The sequence below is a fragment of the Anthonomus grandis genome, chromosome 22 (genome assembly GCF_022605725.1).
Source record: "Anthonomus grandis grandis chromosome 22, icAntGran1.3, whole genome shotgun sequence".
NCBI classification, from domain to species: Eukaryota; Metazoa; Arthropoda; class Insecta; order Coleoptera; family Curculionidae; genus Anthonomus; species Anthonomus grandis.
Window position 1 is genome coordinate 38,292,606 of NC_065567.1, and position 12,922 is coordinate 38,305,527.

The 12,922-nt window shown below is 33.9% G+C and overlaps 1 protein-coding gene across 1 annotated transcript in view; it reads right to left on the reverse strand.

Moving 5' to 3' along the window:
- Window positions 1-12,922, reverse strand: part of LOC126748347 (protein tyrosine phosphatase domain-containing protein 1-like) — a 37,851-nt gene that overhangs the window by 12,790 nt on the left and 12,139 nt on the right. The window lies entirely within an intron of this gene.

Below are 12,922 nucleotides of genomic sequence, written 5' to 3' on the forward strand. Positions count from 1 at the left end.
ATTTCATTATGCTGGTGATTTTAAGAAGGTCGTTAATCTTTTTTTGTTTCCAACATGTATTTTTCTATCGTCCATATATCAGAGATAGGAAATCTTATAAGAAATATTTTTAATAGCTCTAATGTTAAATCTATATCCAGTGCGATTAAGCATGGTGGAAAGAGGATTCAAAGCAAGACGGAACTAAAGCGAACTGAGGGAATCTACCTGAAATATTCCTCGTCGTATACGAATCTCATCTATGCTAACGGTTTGGTTCTGAATATTAACATAAAGTGAAATACGCCAATATGTCACAACGCCAAGAGTCACTTGCAGGAATAAGATGAGCGTTGGATTTATGTTGTATAACTGTAATAATATAAGACATAAACAAGTCAAGAGTGTGGAATAGTATCAAACGCAATAAAACAATGTAATTTACAAAAGCTGTTAATATGTCTAAATCGCTCTGTCTAAGCCTGCGTAAGAATTACAGAATTACAGATAATAAGTTGTTCTTTGCGCCCCTAATGATTTCTTTTCTAGCCTTACTGTTCATCTACCAAAACGTTATCTTCATGTTGATATATGCAGTTGGTAAGTATTATTTTATAAACCTGTTGTTCGACCAATGCCACATGTAAGCAGTCAAATTTCTTGAACCAAATTTCTTAATCCATAAGTTATAGTAGCCGTAATGACCTCAGTAACTTAGACCTGACTAACATCATGCAATTGTATCTGCAATTAGGATGTTTAGATGCCCTTATTTTGCTCTTATTCATCTGCAGTTCTATCATGATCTGTTGAGTTCGATCACAAGCTCGTCCAGTAATCAGTTGTTTTTCCTGTATCTTTTCGTTGCCGTTTGCAGGCAAGTAAGACTACTGCCTATAAAATTATTTCTGGTTGACATCCACATTTGGATTTATTGTTTGCGGGCAGTACACTTAGTGTACCGGGACAAGCGTTTAGATTTTGCCTTGTTTTAGTTGGTCTAATTATACATCTAGGTGCTGCTGATGGTCGGAATGGTTGGGATTGGTACCTATTTTTTTGAAAAATTTTCCAACATGCGTTTTTAAACGTTTAGAAGGATGTTCTGTTTTTCTGAATACTGTTAGTCTACCTATTTTCGTTCTCATATGATTTATTGTTTTTTCCAGCTGCTGTTGCCAGGATGGTTTTATATTATAATATTACTTATTAAAAAATATATTATTTGTGTTTCTGTTGGTGCTAAGTCTACGATTACTTCTGCTAGTCTGCGATACGTTGCTTAGTGAAGTGGTGCTGCAAAGTGCTCGATGACCGCACGTGAAGAGCATATCTATTTGCTGTTGTATGCTTTCCTAGGTTTGTAATCTTATAATACATAATACATATAGCATCATGAATTGCGTCGCCCTAAAAACACCAATAGCCGATTAAGGAGAATTTGTGTTGGATTCCTCAGAGATTAGAAGTGGTTGTTATAATAATTATTATTATTATCACCAGATGTTATCAAAGGATATTTAGCTATGGATGATGTTAAATATCAATAAAAAGCAAAGCAAATTTAATTAAAGGTATTAGATAATGAAATTCACAAAAATTTGACAAAATCTAATAGAAATGGCCCTCTCAAGGAAATCCAGTTTTAGCAACAACAGAAGACGATTTTGATATCGCCTCTACCAATAATCCATTTTGCAGTTTATTTCTTACCGGTGCCGCTGAAAGGCTCCGCCAAATGACACCTTTGATGATAAAAAAACTGCAAAATAGCTTTTTGGTGGAAAAAAATTATAAGAAGATACAGCTGATAAACTTTATAAACCTAAAGAGAACATCTTCTGGAAGTCGAATTGTTGACAACAAAGTAGACTTTTTGTAAATATTTTTTAATTACTAAAATTTCGTCACCTCACTCATCAAATCACAAAAAAATCTAATAGCCAGTTCTCTTAAAGTATAGGTTGTTTCAGATTACGTATATTAAGAGGAAATATTTATTATTAAGTCTGTAGCCTATAAAAATAAAAATGATATGAAATAAAATAATTATAAAATATCTTATATCATATCATTATATTAAAATAATAATAATACAGGGTGTCTCACGACGAATAGACGCGATCGATTTCTCGGAAACTAATTTTTCAAAAATGTTGAAAATTTGGCAACATGGCACAGTCGATGGGGGCTACACAACTAAAATATATTGACAGTTGTGACGTTTCCGGTTATACCGGAAGTAGGTGTCAACTTCGTTATTTTAAATGGAACACCCTGTATACTTTTACATTTTTGGCTTTTACGTAAAATTCTAAGTATATTTTGTATATAATGTCCTATACCTAAGTGTAACCGTTTTTGACATATTTTTAATTTCATGTGAAAAACTATGTTTATAAGCCCTAACATAATTACCGATTATTTTCTTTTAGTAGCCTTTATTTATTGGTTAGTTTTGGTTTTATTTTAGAGGAACGACCACTTTAAAAGACTATTTTAAAATTTGGCTAAAAAAAAGACACAGGGTGGTCAAAAACTAGCATTAAAAATTAAAATGAAAAAATTATTAAAAGTCAATTTTTTTTAATGGAAACCCCCTATTTTTATAATTTTTTCATAAAGATAATTAAAAATAAGGTTAACTTTGTATAAGGTTATCTAGTCTAAAAATTGATAGTTTCCGAAATATTGGCAGTTTAAATTTGGTCTAATATTAAAAGCCGTATAGTAACACGGCTCAAGGATTGTTGATTAGTTGGGCATGACGGTTGTCATAGTAACCGCTAGAAGCGGCAGTAAGATGATGGATTATAACAGAAATGTACACTTTTTAATTAAATTACACTTTTACGAAGAAAACTTAAATAGCAAGTAACTTATAAATTTAATGCATATAATCCATTGTCTTACTGCCGCTTCTAGCGGGTACTATGACAACCGTCATGCCCAACTAATCAACAATCCTTGAGCCGTGTTACTATACGGCTTTTAATATTAGACCAAATTTAAACTGCCAATATTTCGGAAACTATCAATTTTTAGACTAGATAACCTTATACAAAGTTAACCTTATTTTTAATTATCTTTATGAAAAAATTATAAAAATAGGGGGTTTCCATTTAAAAAAATTGACTTTTAATGATTTTTTCATTTTAATTTTTAATGCTAGTTTTTGACCACCCTGTATCTTTTTTTTAGCCAAATTTTAAAATAGTCTTTTAAAGTGGTCCTTCCTCTAAAATAAAACCAAAACTAACCAATAAATAAAGGCTACTAAAAGGGAGTAATCGGTAATTATGTTAGGGCTTATAAACATAGTTTTTCACATGAAATTAAAAATATGTCAAAAACGGTTACACTTAGGTATAGGACATTATACACAAAATATACTTAGAATTTGACGTAAAAGCCAAAAATGTAAAAATATACAGGGTGTTCCATTTAAAATAACGAAGTTGACACCTACTTCCGGTATAACCGGAAACGTCACAACTGTCAATATATTTTAGTTGTGTAGCCCCCATTGACTGTGTCATGTTGCCAAATTTTCAAAATTTTTGAAAAATTAGTTTCCGAGATATCGATCGCGTCTATTCGTCGTGAGACACCCTGTATAATGATAAAAAATTATAGGATATATATACAAATTTATATCCAATTTAAAAATTAAAGTGTACAATTCGTTATGGTGTTTTCTTGTTATGAGTACAGAATTATTTTAATGCATGCAATATCATCTATATTTTATAAATCTGAACAAGTTTTAATTTTATGTTAATATGTTAGTTTCGTGTAATTCGTGAAGTTGATATGTTGTAATATTCATTACGAGGTAAAAGACAATTCGCTACTATTCCAATTGCTATACTTACTATAGGATATTGATTTGCTTGAAAAACAACGCGTATTACCGCTTTGCAGATACACAATTATAACCAAAGGTTTTAATGTACAAAGATAACTTTAAATGAAGACATATATTACTTTTGTTATAGTCGAATGCGATAAACAAAATTTACAGACGAAAAACAGATTCATTGAAATTGATGTACCACTATAAAAATTAACATATTTTGGATGCTGTAATGCACAACGAAATGGTATGCCCTTAAAATCAATTTACCACTTCTTTCTGTTGGACTGATAAACGAGTAAAAGTAGGGTTCGTACGACATGAAAAATAGTGTGAGACTATGCTCTGACAAACTTTTCCTCATTTCCTCGGTTGAATTTAAAGATGAGCAACAAGTTTGTGTTAAATATATGATGATAGGCACTCATCATACATACAGGGAATGTACATAGAATTTATATCTACTCTTAGCTGCCTAAAATCCTAAAACCTCATATGTGGTCAAATGTGGTCTTCGGAAATGATATGCAAAGGACCGCAGTATCATACTAATATCTATGTATTACTACTAGTTTTGTAGACGAAATCCAATCAGCAAAATGATAATTGTTTTATTGTCATTAATATGGCTTATATCCCCAGTTAGTTTCTTTTAGTTTCTCGACGAGATTTTTTAGCCTTATAAAAATTAAAAATATTATGGAACATCTAGACATATTTTTATCACAGTATTGTTCTGTAAACTTACTATTCTTAGAGTTGACTAAAGGAATGAAACAATTACATTAAGCATTCAGGCCAATGACATTTTGCTTTTTTCAAATATGAAAATACTATTTACTAAAAACTCTTAAACCAAATTGTTAGTTGATGGCGAAATAACTTAAAATTTAAATGCTGATATGCAAAAACTTACAAACAAATTAAAAAGTGATCTAAATAATATTGTAAAGAAATTCGGGAACACACTTTTATTGTCAACGTCAAAAGCACTAACCTAACTCGCCTTGACTGTCGTTTAATTGTTTCCAAGGTAAAAACTGACTAAACAATTAAAACTGAATGAATTGTCACGAAGCGCGTCCTTTTTAAAACCCGATGGAACAGTTTCGAAATATTTAGAATTATCTTCATTGTTTTTGCCAAAAGAGACCAATAATTTTAGGAGAATACTGACAGTCAAAGCAAGCAAGTATACAAATTCTAGAAAATTAGAACTACAGGGATTTACAATAATATAACCTAAATAACCTAAATTGGGGCCAAAATGGAGCTCTCGAACAAGATGAACTACTTGAAAACTAAACACTATAGATAAAAATAATAAACCAAACGTAAGTAGAACTCTAAAGAAACCCTACGAATCAACTTTAACTACAGAATACTAATAAAAGTAGTACAAAAACTAGGAGAATAATTAACGTATTTACATTTTCATAATACTGCTCCCCTCTCAAGTCTGAACGTCCCGATCAAACATGGGACCACCTGAGTCATGATAGGGCGCTAACCGGACAATGTTTACAATTTTCATCTTTGTTGTCGGATGTCGCTGGATACGGTACACCACGTCGTTGATTCTGGTGACCACATTGAATGGACTTCCCAATCCTTCTGGAGCTTTGGTGACTTGCCTTTCTTCCTCCGTGGATTGTATAAACAGACTTTATCCCCAGGATTAAAACCGGTAGAATTTGGCTTTATGTCATAACGTGATTTCATTCTGTTACTTTCTAGATGAAGTTTATCCCGTGCTTGTTCGTGAACAATTTGTAAACGCTCTTGTAAATGGTCGACGTACTCCTCAAGGGTTTCAGACTTATGGGGTCTTCCAGTAATAATGTCCAAAGGTAAACGAAGTTCATCACCGTAGACAACTTTTGCCGGGCTTTTTCCAGTTGACTTGTGGATAGAAGAACGATATGCCAATAGGAATGGTTGTATACAGGTATCTCAGTCGGTTTGCTTAGAGTTTATCACCATCCTCAAATAGGTTTCAAATGTGCGGTTAAATCTTTCAACCATTCTATCAGACTGAGGGTCTAGTGGGGTTGTACGGGTCTTATTGATTCCCAGCAACTGGCATACTTGTTGGAATATTTCTGACTCAAAGTTCCTTCCTTGGTCTAAATGTATCTCTCTGGGTACACCAAATCGACAAATTCAGTTCTGGAACAGCACTTCAGCTACTGTCGTTGCTTTTTGGTTTGGAATCGGATAAACCTCGGGCCATTTACTAAAGTAATCCATAGCAACAAGAGCATATCGGTTTCTGGAGCTACTAGTAGGAAAGGGTCCTGCTACGTCTATGGCAATTCGTTTAAAGGGTGCACCAACAAGATACTGCATCATCTTTTCTTTTGTCCGGGTTCTTTGGCTCTTGCTTGACGAACACTGCTCACACTGTCGGCACCAGCGTTCAACATCTTGATGACTGTTTAGCTAGTAAAACCATTTTCTAACTTTTGCCAAGGTCTTACTAACTCCAAAATGTCCTCCGCCGACACCGCCATGAACAGCTTCAAGAACTTCCGGAATCCGTTTTCGAGGAAGGACTGTCAGATATGTCTTTTCTTTTCCATCTACGCTCCCCCAGACTCTTTTTTATCAATCCATTTTTTATAACCAATGAATTCCATTGAGACTAATAAGCTTTTAGTTGTGGAGATTTGTCAGAAATATCTTTCCATTCTGGTTTTGAAATTTCTCGAGATTTCAGTTCGTAAATAAGACCAAATACTGGGTCATCACACTGATCTTGGATTAAACTAGCTACATACCATTCATTAGAACTGTAAAGGCCAATACGATTACAAGTAAATATCTCTGGATGCTGTTTTGATTCCTTTTTAAAACAATGTTGACATGTTTCAATACAGGGTCTTCTAGATAAAGCATCGGCATTTTGGTGATATTCGCCTTTCCTATGTTCTATTGTAAAGTCATACTCTTGTAATCTTTGAAGCCACCTTGCTATTTGTCCTTCGGGGCTTTTAAACTGAAACAGCCATTTCAACGAATCATGGTCAGCTCTAAGGATAAATTGTTGACCATACAAATATTTATGGAAATGTTCAATAGCTTTTACTGCTGCCAATAGCTCTCGTCTGGTGACATAATAGTTTATTTCTGGTTTTGGTAACGTTTTACTGAAATAAGCTATCACTTGCTCGCCATCTTCATATTTTTATGATAGAACGGCCCCAATTCCAACATTACTTGCATTGGTATCCAAAATAAAAGTTTGTCTAGGAATCGGATATGTTAAAATTGGAGATGTGCATAGGGCTCTTTTTAACCGTTGAAATGCTTCTTCACAGTCTGTTGACCAACTAAATACCATTTTGTCCTCCGTGAGCTTATGTAGAGGCTTTGCAAGATTAGCGAAATTTCTTACAAATCTTCTGTAATAGGTACAAAGTCCCAGAAAGCTTCTTAACTGGTGTTTGTCAGTGGGTCGTGGTCAATTTTCGATTGCCTTTACTTTATCTGGATCAGTCTTGACACCTTTTTCTGATATTACATGGCCAAGGTATCGAACTTCTTTTTGAAATAAGCAATATTTTTTAGGACATAGCTTTAGGTTAGCCTCTCGGAGTTTAACATATATCTTCAAATGTTCTTCCCAGTATGATGACGTCATCCAGATAAACTAAGCATGATTCCCAAGTCATGTAAAACTGTTTCCATAAGTCTCTCAAAGCTAGCTGGAGCATTGCAGAGTCCAAAGGGCATGACTGTAAACTGCCAAAGTCCTGTTCCAGTCGAGAATGCGGTCTTTTCCTTATCTTCTGGGTGCATCTTTACCTGCCAGTATCCACTCTTTAGATCAAGTGTTGAAAACCATTGTGAACCTGATGTGTGTCCAGGGTGTCGTCAATTCTAGGTAGGGGATAACTGTCTTTCTTGGTAATGTCATTCAGTCGCCGATAGTCTACATAAAATCTAGTGGATTCATCTTTTTCCTTCACTAGCACAACTGAAGATGTCCAAGAACTCTGAGAACGTTCTATCACTCCTTGTGTCCTTATTTCTTGAAGCATTGAGGAAACTTCTCCTCGTTCAGCTATCGGAATTCTTCGAGGTGCTTGTTTAATCGGAGCATTGCCTCCAGTGTTAATTCGATGCTGCACCAAATCAGTTCTTCCCAGGTCATTATCGTGCAAGAAAAACACATCTTGATTTTCTTCAAGAAGACGTCGCAATTTACTACACTGGTCTATGGTTAAATTGGCAGAAGATTCTTCAAATAGGTTTTGTAAACATACAGGAAAAGGTCTGTTTGAATAACAACTTCTATCAGCATTTTTCATGACTGCCACTACTTCAGAGCATACGCCAATGTTCTCTCCTTGTTTCAGGTGTTGATCATATCCGTTTAAATTTTATCATTCGAACCAAAACAGTAGAATTCTTCTGCGTAGATAACGTCTTGGCTGGAAAAATTCCTTGACCATATAGTTTGCAGTTTTCCATAGGCTCAATCAAAACAATTTCTCCCTCTTTTCCTCCAATTGTAGCATTAACCAGCACCTCTGAATTTGGTGGTATGGTAATATCCTTGAATAACTTAACGACTCTGGTATTTACTTTATTTTCACATAGGTGGTGCATAAAAATCTCTTCATTTATTGTCGTCAATATCCGGTTATATACATCCATTTTAAACTGCTGAGCATTCATAACATCTAATCCTAATACGACATCATCCATGATTTCTGCCACTAGAACTGGCTGTTGGAATGTTATTAAGCCAATGGTGACTGTAGCGTCATGCAATCCAAGAATCGGGATCCTTTTTCCATCCGCATACTCCAGAATTAAATTGGGTGGTGCTGAAAGCCTACAGTGTGCTACGATGTTCGGCTTCACGATAATATGACTTGATCCTGTATCCACTACCATCTCACATTCACGGCTGCATATTTTTCCCGGTACTACCAAGCTCTCTCCAGGATGTGGCATTAAATTCCAGCATTGCAATGGTCTTTTAGGTTTCCTCGCTAATAATGATTCAATCTTCTTTAGGCGGTCTTCGAGATCACTTTTCGAAGTTCTGATTTGTCTTATTCGTGTCTGCCTTCTGGTTGCTTCAAAAGCTGCCTCATACTCTAGTCCATGGGCCAAAGCTTCTAAAATATATTTATGATGAGCCATTCTTAGAGCGTAGTTAGTATCTGGATCTCGAACTCCGCCAATAAAACAATTTATAGAAATTTGTTCTCGGAACTCTGTTGGGCTGAAGGGTAAGCCAGATTTACTAATCGAGCAACATCGGCCTCAAACTGTTGGAGTCCTTCCTCGGGTTGTTGTCTTCTAGATTTCAATTGAGCCTGGTAAACTTGTTGTAGATGGGGTTCACCGTATCTCATCTCTAAGGTAGGCACCAGTACGTAGAAATTCAGCTGATCCTCAGATGGCACCATTCTTAATATTTCTGTAGCTTCTCCTCTAAGACTTAGCTTAAGATTGATTGCCTTTTCTTCGTTATCCCCGCGATTTCCTTTAGCAGCGGCTTCAAAGTTAGTCATTAATTGTTTCTAATTCTTCTCCAGATCATCTTTAAGTTGTGACAAACTGCTCCTTTTTAAGATTATCTTTTAAATTCAGTAAGTCATCTTTCATGGTTCGAATCAGGTGTTCATTTTCTTTCTTTGGGTCAGATTTAATTGTCTTAAGTAAATCTTCCTGTTCCTTGTCTCGCTCTTCTTGTTCTTTCCTCTGTTTACGGTCTCGTTCTTCTTGTTTGCGGTCTCGTTCTTCTTGCTTGCGGTCTCCTTCTTCTTGTTCTTCCTTATGTTTACGGTCTCGTTCTTCATGTTCTTCCTTCTGTTTACGGTCTCGTTCTTCTTGTTCTTTCCTCTGTTAACGCTCTCGTTCTTCTTGTTCTACTTTTTGCTCATAAAACTTTCTTAATAGCAGCTCCATCAATTTCTCGGTCTCCATCTTGGCCTGACTTCTTGTTAAAGGCATCCAATAAAATGAGCTTCCAAATATCCTTTACTTCTGACACCAATTGTAACGAAATTCGGGAACACACTTTTATTGTACGTCAAAAACACTAACCTAACTCGCCTTGACTGTCGTTTAATTGTTTCCAAGGTAAAAACTGACTAAACAATTAAAACTGAATTAATTGTCACGAAGCGCGTCCTTTTTAAAACCCGGTGGAACAGTTTCTAAATATTTAGAATTATCTTCATTGTTTTTGCCGAAAGAGATCAATAATTTTAGGAGAATACTGACAGTCAAAGCAAGCAACTATACAAATTCTAGAAAATTAGAACTACAGGGATTTACAATAATATAACCTAAATAACCTAAATTAGAGCCAAAATGGGGCTCTCGAACAAGATTTGTTTTGCTCGAACAAGAGTGTTTAGTTTTTAAGTAGTTCTACTTAAAAACTAAACACTATAGATAAAAATAATAAACCAAACGTAAGTAGAACCCTAAAGAAACCCTACGAATCAACTTTAACTACAGAATACTAATAAAAATAGTATAAAAACTAGGAGAATAATTAACGTATTTACGTTTTCATAATAATATGATACACACTGAATTTTCGAAACGTAATAGAACCAACAACAAGGGAAAATAAGTAATAAGTTTTATGTTAAAGACATGATTAACGTAGTACCAGAAATTGAAGCTAATGATAATGAAACCTATAGCTCATACCGATTAAACTTTGATGCCTGTTATGTGTGATAATTTAGTTGCTAACGATGCATATATAGAGGCTGGGGAATTGAAGAGTACGAATTGTCCAAAATAATGTCAGCCCTGCTTTCTCTCGTCGATGAGCGGCTGCCTACGGTGGTCTGATAGGTACTTTTCCTTTTTTTGTTTTTTATAGAATAACAACCTAACTTAACCGAACAACTTCATTTTTCTGTATAACTGCACACTGCACTGTTGCATTTTAAAGCGCTATATTTTTTTTCTCAACTTATTATATTTGTTTATACTCCTTTCGAAAGAGTTCAATTGTTAAATGATTTTATGAAGGCAATTTATCAGTATTGCCTCCTATAATTTTAAATGTGGTTTCGAATTTGGTTATAACCTTTTATCTTCAAGATTATCATATTTATGTAATTCTTGTATTGAAAGGGTCCAGAAGCAAAAAGGCTTGGAAGAAGTGGTTAGAAAATTTCCATTCTATTTTCAGATGAATCTTTTCCATTACATGGGACACACTATCCTTCTATTGTTTGATATCGGTCTTAGGAAAATTGACATAGAAGTTTTTAATTCCGTTGTTAGTATTCTCAAACATTGAATGTATGGGCTGGTATTTTGAGTTATCAAATGAAATATTTTTTTGACGGTATTTAAAATGCCCAAAAATATCTTGAGTTGCTGCGAAAACCAAGTTCTCTAATTTAGACTTGAAATCGGTCTATTTTCAAGAAGACGGTTGTTCTTCTCATAATGCGGTTATGGTAAAAGAATTTTTAATAAACAACAAATTTAGAGAAGTTGAGAAAGGAAATAGTTAAAAGTGCCAATTCTATTTTACCAGAAACTCTTTTGGAAGTATAAACTGGCTTTAATGATAGGTTAACTTATTGTTTAGCCAAACAAGGAGGTCTGCTTGAGCCTTTTAGTTAAAGAATTAATTTTTGTTAAGTTTATTTTTAATTTTATTTTTGTATAGTGTTTAAATATTTTGCGAAATTTTATTGCAAGTAATACAGTTATCCCCATCAAAGTCAGATGCTTACTAACGTTGTACTGAAAAACAACGATGTACCAGAGCGTACGAAATGCATGCGTGCGCGTTGCCACATTTTGCGTCTAATCACCTCTCTATGTATAATGCTCGATTCCCAATCCTGTATATTCGATGCGGTCGACCGACTATATAAATTTAAATTTGCCGCGCCTGATTTTGTTGATGACAAATTTCTGTGTTTGAGAAATTCGATTTATTTGAATAAATTTGTGTAAATTTATTTAAGCAAGTTTTTTAACCTTTAAAGCCGCAACTTGCAATCGAAAATTGTTCTTTTCCAAACTTTTTTAACATAAATATACGGTAATAGGACGTTTCAGTTTTACATCACAGTGTTTTGACTTATAAGTTTAATAAATAGTGAGCTTGAAATCCGTCCAAATTCCAACTAAGAAATAAAGGATAAATATGTACTATTTAGTTGTGGTTTTCATATAAACAGAAATGAACAGAATGTAGTTGTAATATTTATTTCTTTGTAATATCATAAAAATTTGAGACTTTTTTTGACAGGCGCAAACTATTCAATGACAATACTATTCCACTTTAATAAAATATGAAGCATTTCTTTTTCATAAAATTTGATATTGAAGATACTCTATAAGGAAGCCAACATTTAAAGTTAAACGAATGTAGAATAATGTATATTAGAAAAAAAGGCAACAACATCGCAAGGCTGCTCGATCGCATTGTTAATTCCACCGACACAAGTAATCTTTACCAGCGACAGCGTCAAAAAATATTGCCATGATAAATATTTATTATTAAGAGATTATGCTTTAAATTATAAACAATATTGTCGTTTATGAACTCCTTATGTGTTTTTTTAACGCACTTCATAAGTAAAAGTACTTATCTAATAAGAAGCATTTTTATGGAAATTAAATGTTTTATAATTATTATAGATTTCTTAATAAGTTTTTATGATTCTATGTTTATGACGACGGCTGTCCCTTGATATAATATGACAATATAGGTATTTACTTGTGAAAAGATCGGCGTAAATCGCCTTTTTCCCATGGTGTGGCACAAACGGCACAAGTTTTTACTATCGTAACAGTTCACAAAAACACTGAAATGACTCGACCGTTTTCCTTTTTCAACCAAAAATTAAAAAAAAAACACAGAACTTCATAAATCACGAATGTAAACACAAAGCCGTTTGTCAAGATGACTTTTTGCAAGTTCAGTTTTTGTCTGCGGTGTTGCCATTTCAAATGTTTTAGAAGTGGTTTTAGGAATAAGAATCTTAATAATTTGTTTTTGTTTTGAAGATGTTATTTTTGCACTTAGAATAACATATATCTATTTCTAATTTTTATTTTTAATCCAAAATTTAACAT